This window comes from Acomys russatus, chromosome 17, assembly GCF_903995435.1.
Source record: "Acomys russatus chromosome 17, mAcoRus1.1, whole genome shotgun sequence".
Taxonomy (NCBI): domain Eukaryota; kingdom Metazoa; phylum Chordata; class Mammalia; order Rodentia; family Muridae; genus Acomys; species Acomys russatus.
The window spans coordinates 30,014,152-30,032,159 of NC_067153.1; the positions used below are offsets into that span (position 1 = coordinate 30,014,152).

The 18,008-nt window shown below is 40.2% G+C and overlaps 1 pseudogene; it reads left to right on the plus strand.

The window, feature by feature from the left end:
* The first annotated feature begins 4,263 nt into the window (after positions 1-4,263).
* Positions 4,264-17,047, plus strand: LOC127201811 (40S ribosomal protein SA-like; annotated as a pseudogene).
* Positions 17,048-18,008: the final 961 nt, after the last annotated feature.

Sequence of the window (18,008 nt, forward strand, 5' to 3'; positions counted from 1 at the left end):
ACTGGCCTGAAAGCTTCCTACTTGATGGCTAACTTTCATGGTACCAGAAGATGCCATACAAGCTTCCAGAAGAGGAAGGGAACCAACGGTCTACCCAGCTATGATGCCTATGAGCACAGGAGTGAACAACATGGCATGACAGCCCCAAGGGTACAGTAATGATGTGTATAACAACAGCTCTCTAGTTGTATTTAAGACCCACTAACAAGAAGGAAATCTTGCCTGGTACTAGAAACATAGCCAGCTACCCAGGGCTAGTGACACCATGATCTTGGGAGGAGAACCTGCTACTCCAAATTTACTAAAGCAGCATTATTCCTAACTACACTCTAAATATCTGTTCTTATACCCACAGTTAAGTGTAGCCCTCACCCCTCATCAAAGGCACATCTCTTTGCAATAGGCAGAAACCATCACAGAAAATCACGACCTATCAAAATGAAGAGTTGAGGAGTCCAGTCCCAATGGATACATCTATGAAACACTCCCACACCTAAGACTCAGGAAACATTGTGGAAGAGAGTATGGAAGGATAAGAAAGATCATAAGAGCCAGAAGACCAGAGAGTTTGCTATAAGACTGTCTCCTAGTAACGTCAGCAGCTATGCCCATAAGGTCTCACCAACATGGCCGCTTAAACATGAGCTGAATAAGGACAACAAAGTAGACCAGAGAAAGATGATGAGATCTCAGCCCTACACAAAAACCTACAGGCAACCAAAGAATGGTGAGAGTGGAAGAATAGTTTTCCTCAAAGAGCACACCATTGGCTATCCAATACCAAATGGCCAGCCCTGAAAATATACATACAAATAACATTATACAGACTAAGCAGGTTATATTTAGGAATACTTATGTATATACAGGCATGCATGTAACAGTAATTAATGAAAAAAGACTATAAATTTTATAGAAAACAAGGAAGGTGTTTCCAAGTGGATTGCGGGAGGAAAGAAACGAGTTAACTTATATAAATATATATAAAACAAGGAAGCCATTTCAGGGGCCAGAGAAGTGGGTCAGTGGTTAAGAGCCCTTGCTGCTCCTCCAGAGGAACTGAGTTTGATTCTCAGCATTATATAAGATGCCTCACAACCACCTACAGCTCCAGATCCAAGTAATCTAAAGCCCTCTTCAGCCTCCAATGACCCTACACTAACGTGGCATTCACTCATGTTGATATACACATATATACATATGTACAATAATAAAAAGTTCAACATTGGGGCTGGTTGAAGTGACTCTGTGGGTGAAGGCACTTCATGCTAAAAAAAATAAATAAATAAAGCCTGACTCTCACAAGGTGTCTTGTTGACTTTGGCATGCATGCTGTTACAGGTGCACACGCTTACATACATATAGTGGCATGCACTGTATTAGTTACTTTTCTCTTGCTATGCAAACATGCCATGACCAGGCAACTTATAGAAGGATGAGTTTATTTATATGGATTTATGGTTCTAGAGGAAAAAGGCCATAATGGCAGAAGAGATGTGGCAGCAGGAACAAGAAACTGAGAAATGACAACTTTAACAGATAATACAAAGCAGAGAAAGCAAACTGGAAGTAGTGTGACGTTATAAACACCCCAGTGTTCACCTCAGTACTACCTCCAAAGAAACTTCACCTGCTAAAGATCACAGAACATCCCAAATAGCGCTACCAACTGACAGCCGAATGGTATGCCTTAGCCTATGGAAATAATTTCTCATTTAAACTAACAGAGAGAGAGAGAGAGAGAGAGAGAGAGAGAGAGAGAGAGAGAGAGAGAGAGAGAGAGAGAGAGAGAGAGACCAAATATAATAAATTTCTGTTTAAATGTCCAACATCAGTAGTCTTTAGGTAGGTACAAATTAAAGTCACAATGTAATTCCACCCGACATATACTAGAATGGCTTCAACAAAAATATAGTAATCACTACCAGCCAAGGTATGGATAAACTTGAACCTTCACAAATTATTGATGAATCTAGTCTCTAGAAAATGGTTCAGCCATGTTGGAAATCAGTTTGATACTTTTCTTAAAAAGTTAAACAGATCTCTACCATATGATCCAGTAATACTACACATAGCTATGTGCTCAAGAATAACAAAAACCTAGTCCATTAAAAAAAAAAAGCCTCACATCCAAATATCCATAGTTGCCCAAAAGTGGATATAATCTACATGCTCATCAGAGAGTTAAGTGGTTAAATAAAGTACTGTTCAGCAGATAAAACCAGCAGCAAATTGGTGGACATGCTGCAACATGTATAAAGCTCTAAACATTATGCTAAGGGGAACAGAACAGGTGAAAATGTTCTATAAAGCAAATAGAAAAAGAAAGATGGTGCTGAGATTACCTAAGAGGGGCAGAAATGGAGATTAAATGTAAACAATGTGAGAGACAGAGGAGGGTGGAAAGTGCTTTAAAATTGGATTTGGTAATGGTTGTACTCTGTAGTCTTGCCAAAAATCACTGAATTATGTAATTTAAAATAGGTAAATGTTATGATATATAAATTATACTTCAACAAACTGCTCTTTAGAAATGGAGCATAATGTACATATCATTTTGTGTTCCACACCAATTACAAAATAATGGTATGCACATCTACTAGTATGATCAATATCATTATGAAAATAATGTTCTAATAAATATTTAAGACTTTTATGTACATATAGCCAAATTTTGTTTCTCTTCAGCTTACCTTCAGTTTCTTTTTTAAGCAATGAGTTTGTTCAGTTTTATTATACATCCCCTGCATGGCCTCAGACATGTTATTTAACCTTTTATTTATTCATTTATTTGCTGTTTTTCTTGTAGGGAAAGTGTACATTACTAATTGCTCCTGCCTCTAGGTTCAATATGGCTGTTCTGAGCTCACATAAAATTAAGGGCACAGCACTTAGCACAGCAACAACAAACACCAATGTGATGCTCATCATCACTACTGTCATCAATAATGATTATAAAACTAAATTTATGATTATTTCCTCAGAATAGGACCCATCAAGCAAAATCCCAGGGTTTGTTTTCTAAACACTGCTCTCTAAATTAGAAGCAAACGGAGCACATTTTTTGATTCTTCTTCATTCCTCTTTCTGGGCACCCTGTGTATTCATTCTGGTGTCTGTGAGAATACAATGGCTCCGTGCTTTTTAATCTCTTTCGTCATAACCCACCACTCTTGTGAGAGCTGTCTTATTGGGTGGTGAACTGGGTGGCCTTGGGTAAGAAATATGACAAAGGGATAATGAGTAATAGTGAATTGAGTTCTTCTGCCGTAGTAAATAGCTGCCTAATATAAAGACCAAACACACCCAGAGGCTTGGAATATGGAATCTGAGAGACCCACCAGAAGGCCGGACGGGAAATGGTTGATATGTGTTTATGTCCCTAAGTACTTTGCAAAAGGTGTGCTCCTGCACTTACAGGATGCACGCGGCTTTCTTTTTTCTTTTCTTTTCTTTTTCTTTTTTTTTTTTTTTTAAACTCCTGTTTTCTCCTCCAGCTTCACCTCTTGTTTAATCTCCCTATGAAGAAATAGCAAACCAGTCAGTGGCCCTGCTCTTCTATAAGACTGCCATACCTTCTCTCTTACAAATCTTCATTTTCCACATCTTCCCGGCTCGAGTCCCCTCCACCCAGCCCGTCTCCTTCGTTTGGTTTCTTCTTCTAATCCAGGCACCCTATTGAACACTGCATCTTCCTGGACGTTTCCCTGGCCCCAAGCCTGAGTCTAGTGCTCCATCCTTAAGCTCCTCCGATGGCACCCTGTCATTGCCCTTACTGGATTTAAATTGTCTGTTTATTTGCCTCCTCCCTGATCACACTGTGTGGCAGCCATGGGGCTATGTCACTTTGATCTCCCTTCAAGAAAGACCTGGCTATTTAGCTGCAAGGAGTGCAGTTTGCTGACAGCCTCCAGCTGTTAATGCCTTCCTGATCTGCTTCAGCTCAAAAGCTGAGGCCATGATCTTTTGGGGGCAGCCCAGCCGACGGCTGAGCCTAACAGTGCTGACAGAGCCACAGTAGACTCTTAGTAGGAAATCTTTGGGTTGGCAGAGACCGCTATAAATCAGCACTGTCTTCTAAGGCCCTTTTCTCCTCTCCATATTCCACCCCCCCCCCACCCCTTTCCTTTCATGGATGGCTTGTCTGCCTTGGGGTGTAAGGCATCCATCTCCTTGCCCAGTCTTGTTTCATCGCCTGTTCATACTTTTCACACAAAGCTCTTGCACTCCTAACTCTATCAGGGCACGTGCCTTCCAGAAAACCCGATGTGCACGAATAATGAGCTTTTTGACGTTCAGAGTGACACTGTCATCCCAATTGTATCTCCAGCTCCCAGGACAGCACACAACATGATCTCGGTAAGGGGCTGTGGGGTGAATGATAGGTGAGTGGATAGACGATGAAAATGGTGTCCAACCCTGATGTCATGATTTTAGATAACTCACAGGTGCTGCTCAGCATTCAAGAGTGCTCTGACTTGAAGACACAGATCCACTTACGAAACATGCCACAGGAGGCAGAATCATGCATTTTCAAGTGGGTGTTTCCCAATAGCTGGATTTATGCCAGACAATAAAATTTACCCTTTGAGACAATCCCACAAGGTAAGGGAGTTAAGCAAAGGTTTCAGCATACATATATGCCTAAAATTGCAAAATAGCTATAAAATTATTATTTACTATGAAGATATCGAAAATTTAAATGGGGTTGCTTGTGCCTAAAAGACACATCCAAATGTTGCTTTCTAAAATATCACCCAGCAGCATTAAAGACATTCAACTGAAGCCCTGCTTACTTGGGGCTTGCGTGCTGTGATCTGTACGAGGAGAAGGGGGGTTAGCAAACACCCCACTTACTGTACTACCAAGTCCTTGAGGGCAAGTGTATGAAGCATGATTCTGCATCACCATCCTGACTTAACGCTAGAATCTAGCAAGAGCTGCACCATACTAGAAGATGCATGGATTTAGTGCCTCAGATAAAACAAAAGCTCCGCTCCTTCCTTACATAGTCTTCAGCATCGCAATTATCACCTGTTCTTGGTCACTTTTAAGCTAATCGCTTAAGAATCTGCAGATAACATCAGGTCTAACCATTCCTTGCCTATTCTTTCTCTTTCACTTCCTTCTCTTTTCTCCCTTCCTTTTTTTCTTGGCTTTATTCCTTCTTGTCTTCTTCCCACGCCCTGTATTTTTACCGATAAAATTATATATGAGTGGTTAAATTAAAATAACAGTCTTATATTTTTTATGAAAATTAAACTTAAAGATGATGTTATTAGCCTGCCAAGTATTTACTAAATGCCTTCTCTGTTGGGCAGTATGCCCAATGTTTTGGAATCAGCAATAAGTGAAAAAGACAAGGCTCTGCCCTCTGTCACAGACTCTCATACCAGGAGCGGGGATTGTCAAAAGTAATCAACTACCCATGTTGGGTATGATGAATCACACTGCAGTCCCAGTAGTCCAAGGCCAGGGCAGAAGGATAAGGGGTTCAAGATTAGCTTGGACTGCACAGGGAGACTGTGCCTCAAAATTGCACAAATTCTAATTTTTTACAGCAATAGAAGTAAGGTATATGGTTATCAGAAAAAAAAAAAAAAAAACAGCAACACTATGGCTGGATGGTGTAATACACACTTTTAATATCTGCCCATTCAAGAGGTAAGTAGATCTCTAGAGGTTTGAGACAAGTTTGGTTCATATGGCAAATGGTAGGACAGCCAAAGCTACATCATGAGACCTTGCCTCACAAATAAAACAAACACAAACAAACAAACAAACAAACAAAAATCACTCTGACTCCCAGAAGATAATCATATATTCATGTCAAATACCCAGAGCCTGAGAATATAATCTTCCCTGGAAAAGATCTCTGTAAAGAAGAAATGTCCTAGTCAGTCCGGATGGGTCCCACATGCCTGTATCAGCACCCTGAGAGGCACACAGAGGGGAAGAAGGGCAGCCTGATTGCAGAGGCATCAGGCTCTGATGAGGCCACAGTCTCTGGATGGCCTGAAGCCATCGGTGGGGCTGAAGCAGAGAAGCATCATTTCCAAAGCCTGAGGGGAAGTTTGGCCTTGATTTAGGACTTTTGGCCTCTAGACTGTGAAATAATACGTTTCTAGATTGTTCATTTGTTTGCTTGCTTGCTTCAAAACAGAAAGTTTGTGATTATTTCCACAAGCCGACACAAATCAATAAACAAGTGAGCTATAATCTATGCCAGAGGTCTGGGAAGTGACAGATTTCAGTTAGCCCTGTGTCTTCCTGCCTTCTGTATTCTTGAGTGTTTTAGAATAGTGTCTCTTTTTCCACATTCTACATTACATCATGAGTGACACACTGTCATCTTGTGCTTCCCTGGGGTGTGGAGGTTAATTCTTACTAATGTAATCTAGCCCTATAAATCAATGTGCTTAGCATGCGACCTCTTCCCCACATTGGTCTGGGTATCTAGATTACAGGCTTAAGGCTGCAAATGCACAAATTGCCTTTATAGGGCGAGTCATAGAACCTTTTCAGGTCTTCCGAGTGTGATACGGCAAGAAGTGCACAGGTAGACATTACAAGTTTAAGATTTAGGTTAGTGCTTCAGTTCCTGTTCCTCATCAGAACAGGCCAGCTCCCAGGCAGTTTCAAAGAAAGCTTCCAATCGCAATTGGTCCAGCAATTCACACAGGACTTTAATTAAACCTGGAATTTCTCGCTGGGTGTGATGGTGCATGCCTGTAATCCCAGCACTCGGGAGGCAGAGGCAGGAGGATCTCTGTGAGTTTGAGGCCAGCCTGGTCTACAAAATCAGTCCAGGACAGCCAAGGCTACACAGAGAAACCCTGCCTCGAAAAACAAAACAAAATAAAACATAAAAATATAACCTGGAATTTCTCAGCATTTAGAAACTGAACCATGAATACTATTCCTAGCTTATTTAACCAGTTTCTCCAATTTTATTTGGGTCCCTACAAAGGTATTACTCGTCCCAAATCAGTGAGAAGAAACCTTAAGGAAATGATCTGTGCTCCCTTAAGGGGGGGGGGGTCGGGTAGGTTTTTGGTTGCTTTCTTGGGCGATATATGTTTATTTTCATTGTGAGTTGATTATAAGTTATTATTGGTCTTATTCAGAGAGAAAACAAGGTTGGACTCAGGGATGACTCTCTTTTTCTTTATCTTTCTTTCTTAGGTTTGGAGACAGGGGTTGAAAAGAAAGAACATGGAATATAAAAACATATAGGAAAAGAAAAAAGAAAAGATAAAAGAAATATATAGGGATGATAGTACAAAAAGTAGATTGTTGAATCTATTCCTCAAATTTAGGTCTTTTTTTTTTTAATTAATTTATTCTTGTTACATCTCAATGGTTATCCCATCCCTTGTATCCTCCCATTCTTCCCTCCTCCCCCCATTTTCCCATTATTCCCCTCCCCTATGACTGTTCCTGAGGGACATTACCTCCTCCTGTATATGCTCATAGGGTATCAAGTCTCTTCTTGGTAACCTGCTGTCCTTCCTCTGAGTGCCACCAGGTCTCCCCATCCAGGGGACATGGTCAAATGTGAGGCACCAGAGTATGTGAGAAAGTCATATCCCACTCTTCACTCAACTGTGGAGAATGTTCTGACCATTGGCTAGATCTGGGTAGGGGTTTAAAGTATACCGCCTGTATTGTCCTTGGCTGGTGCCTTAGTTTGAGCAGGGCCCCTGGGCCCAAATCTGCCTATCATAATGTTCTATTGTAGGTTTCTAGGACCCTCTGGATCCTTCTACTTTGTATTCTCCCATGCTTCTCTCATCTAGAGTCCCAATAGGATGTCCTCCCTTCTGTCCCAGTTTCCTGGTAAGTGAAGGCTTTCATGGGACATGCCCCTTGAGCTAATATGCAGATATAAGTGTGTATATACCATTTGAGTCTTTCTTCTTCTGGGTTAACTCACTCATTATGATCATTTCTAGCTCAATCCATTTGTCCACAAATTTTGGGAATTCCTTGTTTTTAATAGCTGAATAGTATTCCATAGTGTATATGTACCACAGTTTCTTTATCCATTCTTCTACTGATGGACACTTAGGCTGTTTCCATGTTCTGGCTATTATGAATAAGGCTGATATGAACACGGTTGAGCAAATTTTCTTGTAGACATCAACATACAACCAGAGACACTAAGTGGGGAAGAGCCTGGAACATATTGGCACAGGAGACAACTTCCTGAACAGAACACCAACAGCCCAGGCCTTAATGTCAACAATTAATAAATGGGACCTCATCAGGCTGAGAAGCTTCTGTAAGGCAGGAGACACTGTCAAGAGAACAAAGCGACAGCCTACAGACTGGGAAAAGATCTTCACCAACTCTACATCTGACAAAGGTCTAATACCCAAAATATATAAAGAACTCAAGAAATTAAACACCACCAAACCAAATAACCCAATTGAGAAATGGGGCTTGGAACTAAACAGAGAATTCTCAACAGAGGAATATCAAATGGCTGAGAAACACTTAAAGAAATGATCAACCTCCTTAGTCATCAGGGAAATACAAATCAAAACAACTCTGAGATTCCATCTTACACCCATCAGAATGGCTAAGATCAAAAATTCAAGCGACACTACATGCTGGCGAGGATGTGGGGAGAGAGGAATACTCCTTCATTGCTGGTGGGAATGTAAACTAGTACAGCCACTTTGGAAATCTATCTGGTGCTATCTCAGAAAACTGGGAATAGGGCTTCCTCAAGACCCAGCTATTCCACTCCTTGGAATATACTCAAATTAAGGTCTTAATTGTTACTCACAAAGTTATCTTTAATTCACTGGTATAGAATTTTGTTTATTGATGCAAAATAAGTTTAATTTTGATACATTGGTGTAGAATTCAATATATGTATTTCTACTCTAATATGAAGTAGTGTACCCATACAACTCAACTATACTACAAGGTTTACTTCCAATACTTTGAAAGTGCTATTACAGGCTGCTTAGGATAATTAAGTAAGACAAATTAATCGTTATCTGATCAAATCATGGTTATGTCAATTACTAGTCTATTTTTATCACAAGAATATACATCCTAGGTTTAAGAGATAGATATGATTCTATAGATAGACAGGTAAAAATAGTTAGATAAGGTCTTTGAAAACCTCAGAGACCTGCAGAATATGGCACTTAAAGATGTTTTTATTATTTTAAAGATTCTTTGACAATAAGACAGGTTAACTCCTAGCGACACCCAACCTACCTCAAAGAAGATGATGAACATCAAAGAACCTCCTTATGGAGATGGCTTCAAATGTGGCAAACAAGCCACTGGGGGGGGGGAGGCGGGAGAAGCTCTTTGTTTCTACTACAGACAGAATTCTGCCTAAATATTGGACAAGCTTGGATGCAGACAGAGTTGACGGCCAAACTCTGTCAAGACAAAATAAGCAAGTCCTCAATAGTTCCTGCCTTCTTGCCAGAAGGCTGAAGATGACGATCTAACATAATAGAGTTTTGGGTGACTGTTCAGGCAGCAAACTGTCTCTGTCATTTCTCATTTTGGAAGCTGCTAATTTGTACCTCCTGTCTACTCAGATAATCAATTTTATTCCTTCTCAAGTCTCTGATGAGGATGAAGACCAGATAGTTTAGTTTTACAATTAGGCTTAGTTGTTTTGGTGTTAAGATATTTTTAGGTCTAGATAGGTGTTTGAAGTTGATAGAGATGAGATATGATAGATATTGATTTACATTCAGAATTCTGACACACCAAGATAGTCAAGATGTTTTCTTCAAGACTGCCAAAAACAAATAGCCAAAGCTCTATAAATGTTAAATTTATATAGTTCCTGATTGTTCTGTGGTTCTTCTTGCTGTATGCAGCCTATTGTGTATGTGTGTAATAATATAAATATATGTTGAAAAAAGAAAAATAATAAAAAAGAAAAAAAGACTTAAGTTAGCTCTTCAAACCAGTTGGTCATGTGCCATTTGTTAAGCTATTGAAGATATTTACAGGGCCATTTCCCTATGAGTAAAATAAAGGCTTGGGTCAGGTTTAACCTTAGACTTTTCTGGTTTCAAAACTATCCATAATTCCACAGTCAAATGAATTTGTTGCTGTGGTTGTTTTGTGTTGATTTTGTTTGTTTGTCCATTTTTTTGTTTCTTTGAAACAGAGTCTCACTGTGATAACATGCACAGTCCCTGCGTAAGTCAGGACCACATGGGATCACAGTTCTGAGAAGGGAAGTGGAGACAAACCCATATCACTATCCTACACTCTATCTCCAATTGATAACTGCACACAAGGGAAAAATTATATTTCTTCAATAGAGCCTCACTGTGTATACAAAATATTCTTAAGGGCAAGCACTACATCCAGCCATAGAAGGCCAACACAAAATGAACTCGATGGCGTTCTCAAAGGTTCCTTGTGTCATGTGCTTTTATGGGTATCATTTTTATTTTCTTCTTCTATCCATTCTATTTTTTTTACTTACAGTCTTTTTCATATGTTTTCTGATCTTGTGCTTTTATGGGATTCCTGAGTGTGCAAACAAATGTGTCTTTGCAACTACAAATATTTATTGTGCTTTTTCTTTGGCTTTTTTTCCTCGTGGTAGTTTGTTTGCTTCGTTCTATTGACATTTGTTTATTTTTGTTTTATCTTATTTTGTTATTGTTTTTATTTGCCCGTTCTACTCTAATGAGGCAGGGAGAGAAATGGTGTGGATTTGGGTTGGGTGGAAAGCTTTGGAGGATCTAGGAGGCGTTCGGAAAGGGGAAACTAAGTTCAGATTATATGAAAAAAAAATCTGTTTTCAATATTTTTAAAGGTTTACTTTATGCCAGGCGTGGTGGCACATGCCTTTAATCCCAGCACTCGGGAGGCAGAGTCAGGTGGATCGCTATGAGTTCAAGGCCAGCCTGGCCTACAAAGAGAGTCCAGGACAGCCAAGGCTACACAGAGAAACCCTGTCTTGAAACCCCTCCCCCCAAAAAAAGTTTATTTTATTTTTCATAATGTGCATGTGCATGGATCTAGTTTGGATCTGGGTCACGATCGCTGCTATCTGAGAGATCAGACATATGCATCACCCAGGAGCTGGGTTATAAGGGATTGTCAACCACCTCAAACTCAAATCTTCTGTAAGAGCAATATGCACTCTTAACTGCTGAGCCACCTCTCCAGGTTCTAGTCAAATAATTTTAACAGTTCTGGGAAAAAAAATTCTTTAAACTGACTCAGGGTTTCCACAGAACTAATCCTACATTTAGATGGCTTTTACGTGTTGCCAAATCATTCATGCAAATTGCTTTGGTATGTGACATAACTAATGCTGACAACAAGTTTTGCAATACACAGTTACCTAAAATGAGGAAAGTCTATGCTTTCTGCTCTTGTAGCCACTAGGTATCCATTTCACACAGCCCAAGGGATTCCCAATGAATCAGAAGCTTCTTTTGAATGTTATAAATTTCATGATGCCATTGTCATGGCATGGCTTAGCTTAAACGAGTTTGTGTAAACTGAGTCATTCAGTCAGAAGCGATTCACCATCACACTTCCTCAGTGAGTTTGACAGTAAGCAGGCCCTAGCTCATACCTGTGACTTATTCAGTATCATAATTCATTATTTGAACAAATCTTCAATGTGTGCTCCCAGCAGTCCAGGCTGAAGCATATCTTGTCTTCCCTCATTCTTTCTCTCTCTTCCTCCAGTTCCTCTGGTTATGTGATACAGGATATTACTCACTTATATACAGAAGTAGATAGTCACCCAGAGGACCGCTCCTTCACCTTGTATTATAGATTTCACAAATGGATGAATGTTTTCACACAAGAATGGCCACACCCATCCAACAGTTTACCTGCACCTTATAAGACAGCCAAGTGTTCCTGTTGCTACCCTATTATTAGGATTAACATGAGAATAGGGAAGGGGAAAGATACAAGTGAGGGGATAACAGTCAGGATTTAATCTGAATAAATTATAATAAAAAAACAAGTCTTTAAGAAAATGTTTCATCAAAGCATCAATAAATAAATAGAAAGATCCAGAGGGTCCTAGAAACCTATCAGAATAACATTATGACGGACAGATCTGGGCCCAGAGGTTCTGCTCAAACTATGGCACCAACCAAGGGCAATATGTACAGTAAACATCGAACCCCTACCCAGATCTAGCCAATGGGCAGGACATTCTCCGCAGTTGAGTGGAGAGCGGGGACTGACTTTCACACGAACTCTGGGGAGGTCTGGTGGCACTCAGAGGAAGGATAACAGGCTATCAACAAGAGACTTGATACCCTATGACCATATAGAGGGGGAAGTGATCCCTCTCAGTAACAGACAGAGGGGAGGGGAATAGGGTGAAAGCAGGAGGGAGGGAGGAATGGGAGGAAACAAGGGATGGGATAAAAATTTAAATGTAATATGAATAAATTAATTTTAAAAAGAGTAAAAAATTAAATTGAATGTGAAGAAAAAAATATATGAATTCCTTGTAGAAACAAGAGGCAAATATTCTGTTCTGTTAGACTGAAAATGAGCCATTGATCCAAACTGTCCAAATCACCACCATGTTCTGGTCCTACCACAGGTGCCATCAAGCACACCATAGATATGAAGAAAATGGCTGCATATATGGTCAGAAGTAATAGTCAGGGGATGTTCCCAGAGATAACTGGGGCTTGAAGGACTGAAGGGCACTGGATGACAGAAGGCGAGTGGTACCTTTTTAGAGAGAATGAAAGGAAAGACACAGAATAGATACTCTTTGTAGAGATGAAAGTAGGATTTGGATGTAAAATTAATGCTGAAATTGATTCTTAAAAGGTTATGTCATTTCAGTGTGTGACTTACATGCTGTGGAATAGTTGGAGTCTGAGTCTAACATTTGTTAGCTTTAGCAATGAAAACAAGAGGTTCAAAGTTCCTCTGCTCAGGATGAATGGCAACTCTTTCCTAGTCATATGCTAAGGTTTATCAACTCCAAGTGTTAGTAATAATTTTGTTTTGTTTTGTTTCTTTTTTCAAAACAAGGTTTCTCTGTGTAGCTTTGGCTATCCTGGAACTCGCTCTGTAGACCAGGCTGGCCTCGAACTCACAGACATCCACGCGCTTCTGCTTCCTAAGTGCTAGAATTAAAGGCGTGAGCCACCACCTTTTAAAGTGCCCTGGAAAGCAGCAAACCACTCCAGCCTGGGAAGCAGATAGCCTAACTGTGGACCCGCACTGCTCCCTCTTCCCCTCTGCATCCAATCCCTCTGTCTTACCCCTAACTCGGTAGCAGACCATCTTCTGTGGTGTCCCCCGCTTCTCTGTCCCCATCTCTAGTGGATCATGCAGATCTTCTCCAAACTTCCTCATCTTTCATCCTATTTTCTTAAGCCGAGCTCCAGCAGGCACTCCCTGGGAATCCACCAGCCAAGCATACCAGCCAAGCATACTAGGCCAGCAAAGCAGGTACGTGGGCTTCAGATTTTTATTCCCTCCTCTCCTCAAAAGCCAACTCCCCAGTCTCATCCCAAGCTCTATAGCAAACTGCCCACTGTGGCCTCTCCTTACTCTCTGCCCCCATTCTAGAGGACTAAGCAGATCCTGATAGCACACACTGCTTTCCACCCTCCTGTGGACCACCTTAGCAGCCCCCACCTCAGCCCATCCATACTCCTAAGGGTCAGCTTCAAATACCTAGAAACATATTTTATGTGCAACCATGAGGCATCACACCTAGCACAATGTGAGATGTCCCTAAGGGCTGACACACAGTCACCAGACCCTCCTAAGAACCAGAACGGGCAATAGAAACGAAGAAACAAAAGACATACCCAATAAACACAAGATCAGATATCAGAACCTGCAATATAGTCATTCCAAGCCAAGATGCCTAGACACCAAGCTAAAGCAAAAAAAAAACAAAAACAAAAACAAAAAACCAACGAAACATATAATAATCCAAAGCATTCAGGACAATGTATCTCAACTAGAGCCCAGCAACCCCACCATAGAAGGCCCTGAGAATTGAAACACAGCTGAAGCACAAGACCTTAAAACAGCCTTTATGACTATGTTAGAGGTCCTTTAAAAAGGAAATAAATTCTTTAAAGAAATCTATGAAAACACAAACAATGAAAGAAAATGAATAAAACAGTTCAGGCCTGAAGTGGAAATAGAATTAATAAAGAAAACCCAAACAGGGTAAGAGAGATGGTTTAGCAGTTAATAGAACTCTTAACTGCTTCTCTTTCAGAGGATCTGGGTTCAATTCCCCGCATGCACGTGGCAATTTGTAACTGTCTGTAACTCCAGTTTCAGGTGAACCAACACCTTCAGACAGACAGAAATTCATGCAAAATACCAATGCACACAAAAAAATTAATATGCAAAAGAAGAAAAAGAAAGAAACCCCAACTAAATGAAATCTAAAAGTAAAAACCTTAAGAACTCAAACAGGAAACTCAGAATCAAGTCTCACCAACAGAGAACAAGAGATGGAAGAGAGAATCCAAGGCATTGAAGAAATGATAGAAGAAATGTATACCTTGGTTAAAGAAAATATTAAATAAATTTTAAAAAACAGGTTCAAAACATCCAGGAAATCTGGGACACTATGAAAAGACCAAATCTAAGAATAATAGGACTAGAAGAAAGAGAAGAACTCCAGGTCAAAGGCACAGAAAATAATCATATAATAAATTTTTCCTACTCTAAAGAAAGAGGTGCCCTTGTTCCTCCCTCCCGAACCATTAAGATATAATAAGAATAAATTAATAAAATAAAATTTAAAAATTAAAAAAAAAGAAATTTAAATGATTTACCATTTAACTGGTAAACTATAGAATTAAAGTCATATGATGACAAAAAAAAAAAAAGAAAAAGAAGAAGAAGAAGGAGGAGGAGGAGGTACCTATCAAGATATAAGAAGAACACAGAACACCAAATAGACTGAACTAGAAAAGAAATTCCCTACATTGCATAATAATCAAAACACTAACTATACAGACCAAAGAAATGATGATAAATGCTGCAAAAGGAAAAGACCAAGTAACATATAAAGACAGGTCTATTAGAGTAGTGCCACTCTTATCAATGGAGACTGTAAGAGACCACCATCCTCGACTACTATATCCAGAAAAATGTTCAGTCTCAGTAGACGGAGAAATAAACACAAATTTAAGATATATATCTATAAAGTCAACCCCCATAGAAGGCACTAGATGGAAAATTCCAATCTAAAGAGATTAACCACACCCAAGAAAACACAAGGAATAAATAATCCCAGACCAGCAAACGAAAGGAGGGTAAACACACACACACACACGCACACACACACATACACACACACACACCACCACCACCACCACCACCACCACCACCACCACCACCATCTTGAATCAACACTCTTTATAGTTATCACTCCACAACAATTGCCTCAATTCCCTCAATAGAATCCAGACTAACAGAATGGATGCAAAAACAACTTCCACCCTTCTGTTGAATCCTAAAAACACACTTTAACATCGAGAATTGACATCAACTTAAGGTTAAAAAAATATATATATATATGTAAAGATATTCCAAGCAAATGAAGCAAAGAGGAAAGCTCATTTAGCCATGCAGCCATTTTAATATTGACAAAATAGACAGAAACCCAACCCAAAACTAAATAAGAATTAGGGAAGAACAGTACACACTCATCAAGGAAAAATCCTTCAGAAGAATATTGCAATTCTTAACATCTATGCACCAAACACAAGGACACCCAAGTTCATAAAAGGAACACCACCACAGCTTAAATCAAATATTGACCTAAACACACTAATAGTGAGTGACTTCAGTAACTCACTCTCAGCAATAGACAGGTTATCCAGACAAAACTAATTGTGGTCTTGTTAGAAGAATTGGGCAGTGATCCTTCTGTTTCTCTTTTGTGGAATAATTTGAGCAGTATTGTGATGAACTCTTCTTTGAAAGTCTGGCAGAATTTTATACTAAATCCACCTGTCCCTAAACTTTTAATTACTGCTTGTATTTCACTAGAGTTTATTGCTCCTCTTATCTTGATTTCACTTTTTAAGTGATGTGTATCAAAAAATTATTCAGACTTTCCACCCTGCCATGGGACGGGTCCATACGGCGTTGTTCTCGATTCCCATCATAATTTAAAGGGAAGCTTACACTATGTCCGAAGCCTTCGTGTCCTGCAGATGGAGGAGGAGGTCCTCAAATTCCTTGCTGCAGGAACCCATTTAAGTGGCACCAACCTTGAATGTCAGATGGAGCAATACATCTACAAAAGGAAGAGTGATGGTATCTACATCATAAATCTGAAGAGGATCTGGAAGAAGCTGCTGCTTGCAGCTCGGGCTATTGTTGCCATTGAGAACCCTGCTGACGTCAGCGTCATCTCCTCCAGGAACACTGGCCAGCGAGCCATGCTGAAGTTCGCTGCGGCCAGTGGAGCCACTCCCATTGCTGGCCGCTTCACACCTGGGGCCTTCACCGACCAGATCCAAGCAGCCTCCAAGGGAGCCACGGCTTCTAGTGGTGACTGACCCCAGGGCTGACCACCAGCCCCTCACAGAGGCCTCTTACGTCAACCTGCCTGCCATCACTCTACGCAACATGGATTCTCCTCTGCGCTGTGTGGACATTAACATCGCACGCAACAACAAAGGAGCTCACTCATTGGGTCTGATGTGGTGGATGCTGGCCTGGGAAGTACTCCGCGTGCGTGGCACTATCTCCTGTGCGCACCATGGAGGTTATACCTGATCTTTACTTCTACAGAGACCCAGAGGAGACTGAAAAGGAGGAGCGGGCTGCTGCTGAAAAGACCTTGACCAAGAAGGAATTCCAGGGCGAATGGACTGTGCCAGCTCCTGAGTTCACTGCTGCTCAGCCAGAAGTGGCAGACTGGCCTGAGGGTGTGCAGGTGCCCTCCGTACCCACCCAACAGTTCCCTACTGAGGACTGGAGCTCCCAGCCAGCCACTGAGAACTGGTCAGCAGCTCCCACAGTGCAGGCCACCGAGTGGATTGGAGCCACCACTGGGTGGTCCTGAGCTGCTCTGCAGACACCTGAGCAAAGGGAAATGGAAGGAAAATAAAATCCCTAAAATTATCCAGTCTTTTTAGATTTTTCAGTTTACTATAGTACAGGTTTTTAAAATATGTTCTTATGATCCTATGAATTTCCTCAGTGTCTGGTGTTATATTCCCCCACTTTCATCTGTGGTTTTATTAATTTGGATTCCCTCTCTCTCTCTCTCTCTTTCTCTCTCTCTCTCTCTCTCTCTCTCTCTCTCTCTCTCTCTCTCTCTCTCTCTCTGCCTTTTAGTTAATTTGGATTTAGTTACTTTGTGAATCTTATAATTTTTTCAAAAAACCCATTCTTTGTTTCATTGATTTTGGTTCAGGTTTTTGCTTTGTTTGTTGTTGTTTCTGTTATTTGTTTGCGGTATAGTTTTATTTTGTTTTCTTGACTTTAGGTGCTTTTATAGTTGCATTGGGTTTTTGTTTGTTTTTTGAGAAAGAACTTAAAAGTTGGGTGGTAAGGCAGGGGAGAGGACATAAGAGTACTTGGAGGAGGGAAAGAATCTGACCAAAATATATTTAATTTAAAATTATTTTAAATAATAAAATAATTTTTAAAAGGCCCTACAAAGAGAGGGACTTACGGATCAATTTTCTTTATGCACATAGATGCAAAAATTATCAAAAACAAAAACAAAAAACTTGCAAACTAAATCCAAGAACACACCAAAAAGAGCGTCCACCATGATCAACTAAGATTCTTTCCAGAAATGCAGTGTAATTTGTAAATCATTAGATGCAATCCACCATATAAACAGACTGAAAGAGAAAAGTACATAATCACTTCATTCGATGCAGAAAAGGCTTTTGACAAAATTCAACATCCCTTATGATAAAGGTCTTGGAAAGATTAGAGATACAAGGCACATACTTCAACAAAATAAACACAATAAAAAGCAAGGCCATAGCCAACATCTACTTAAACAGAGA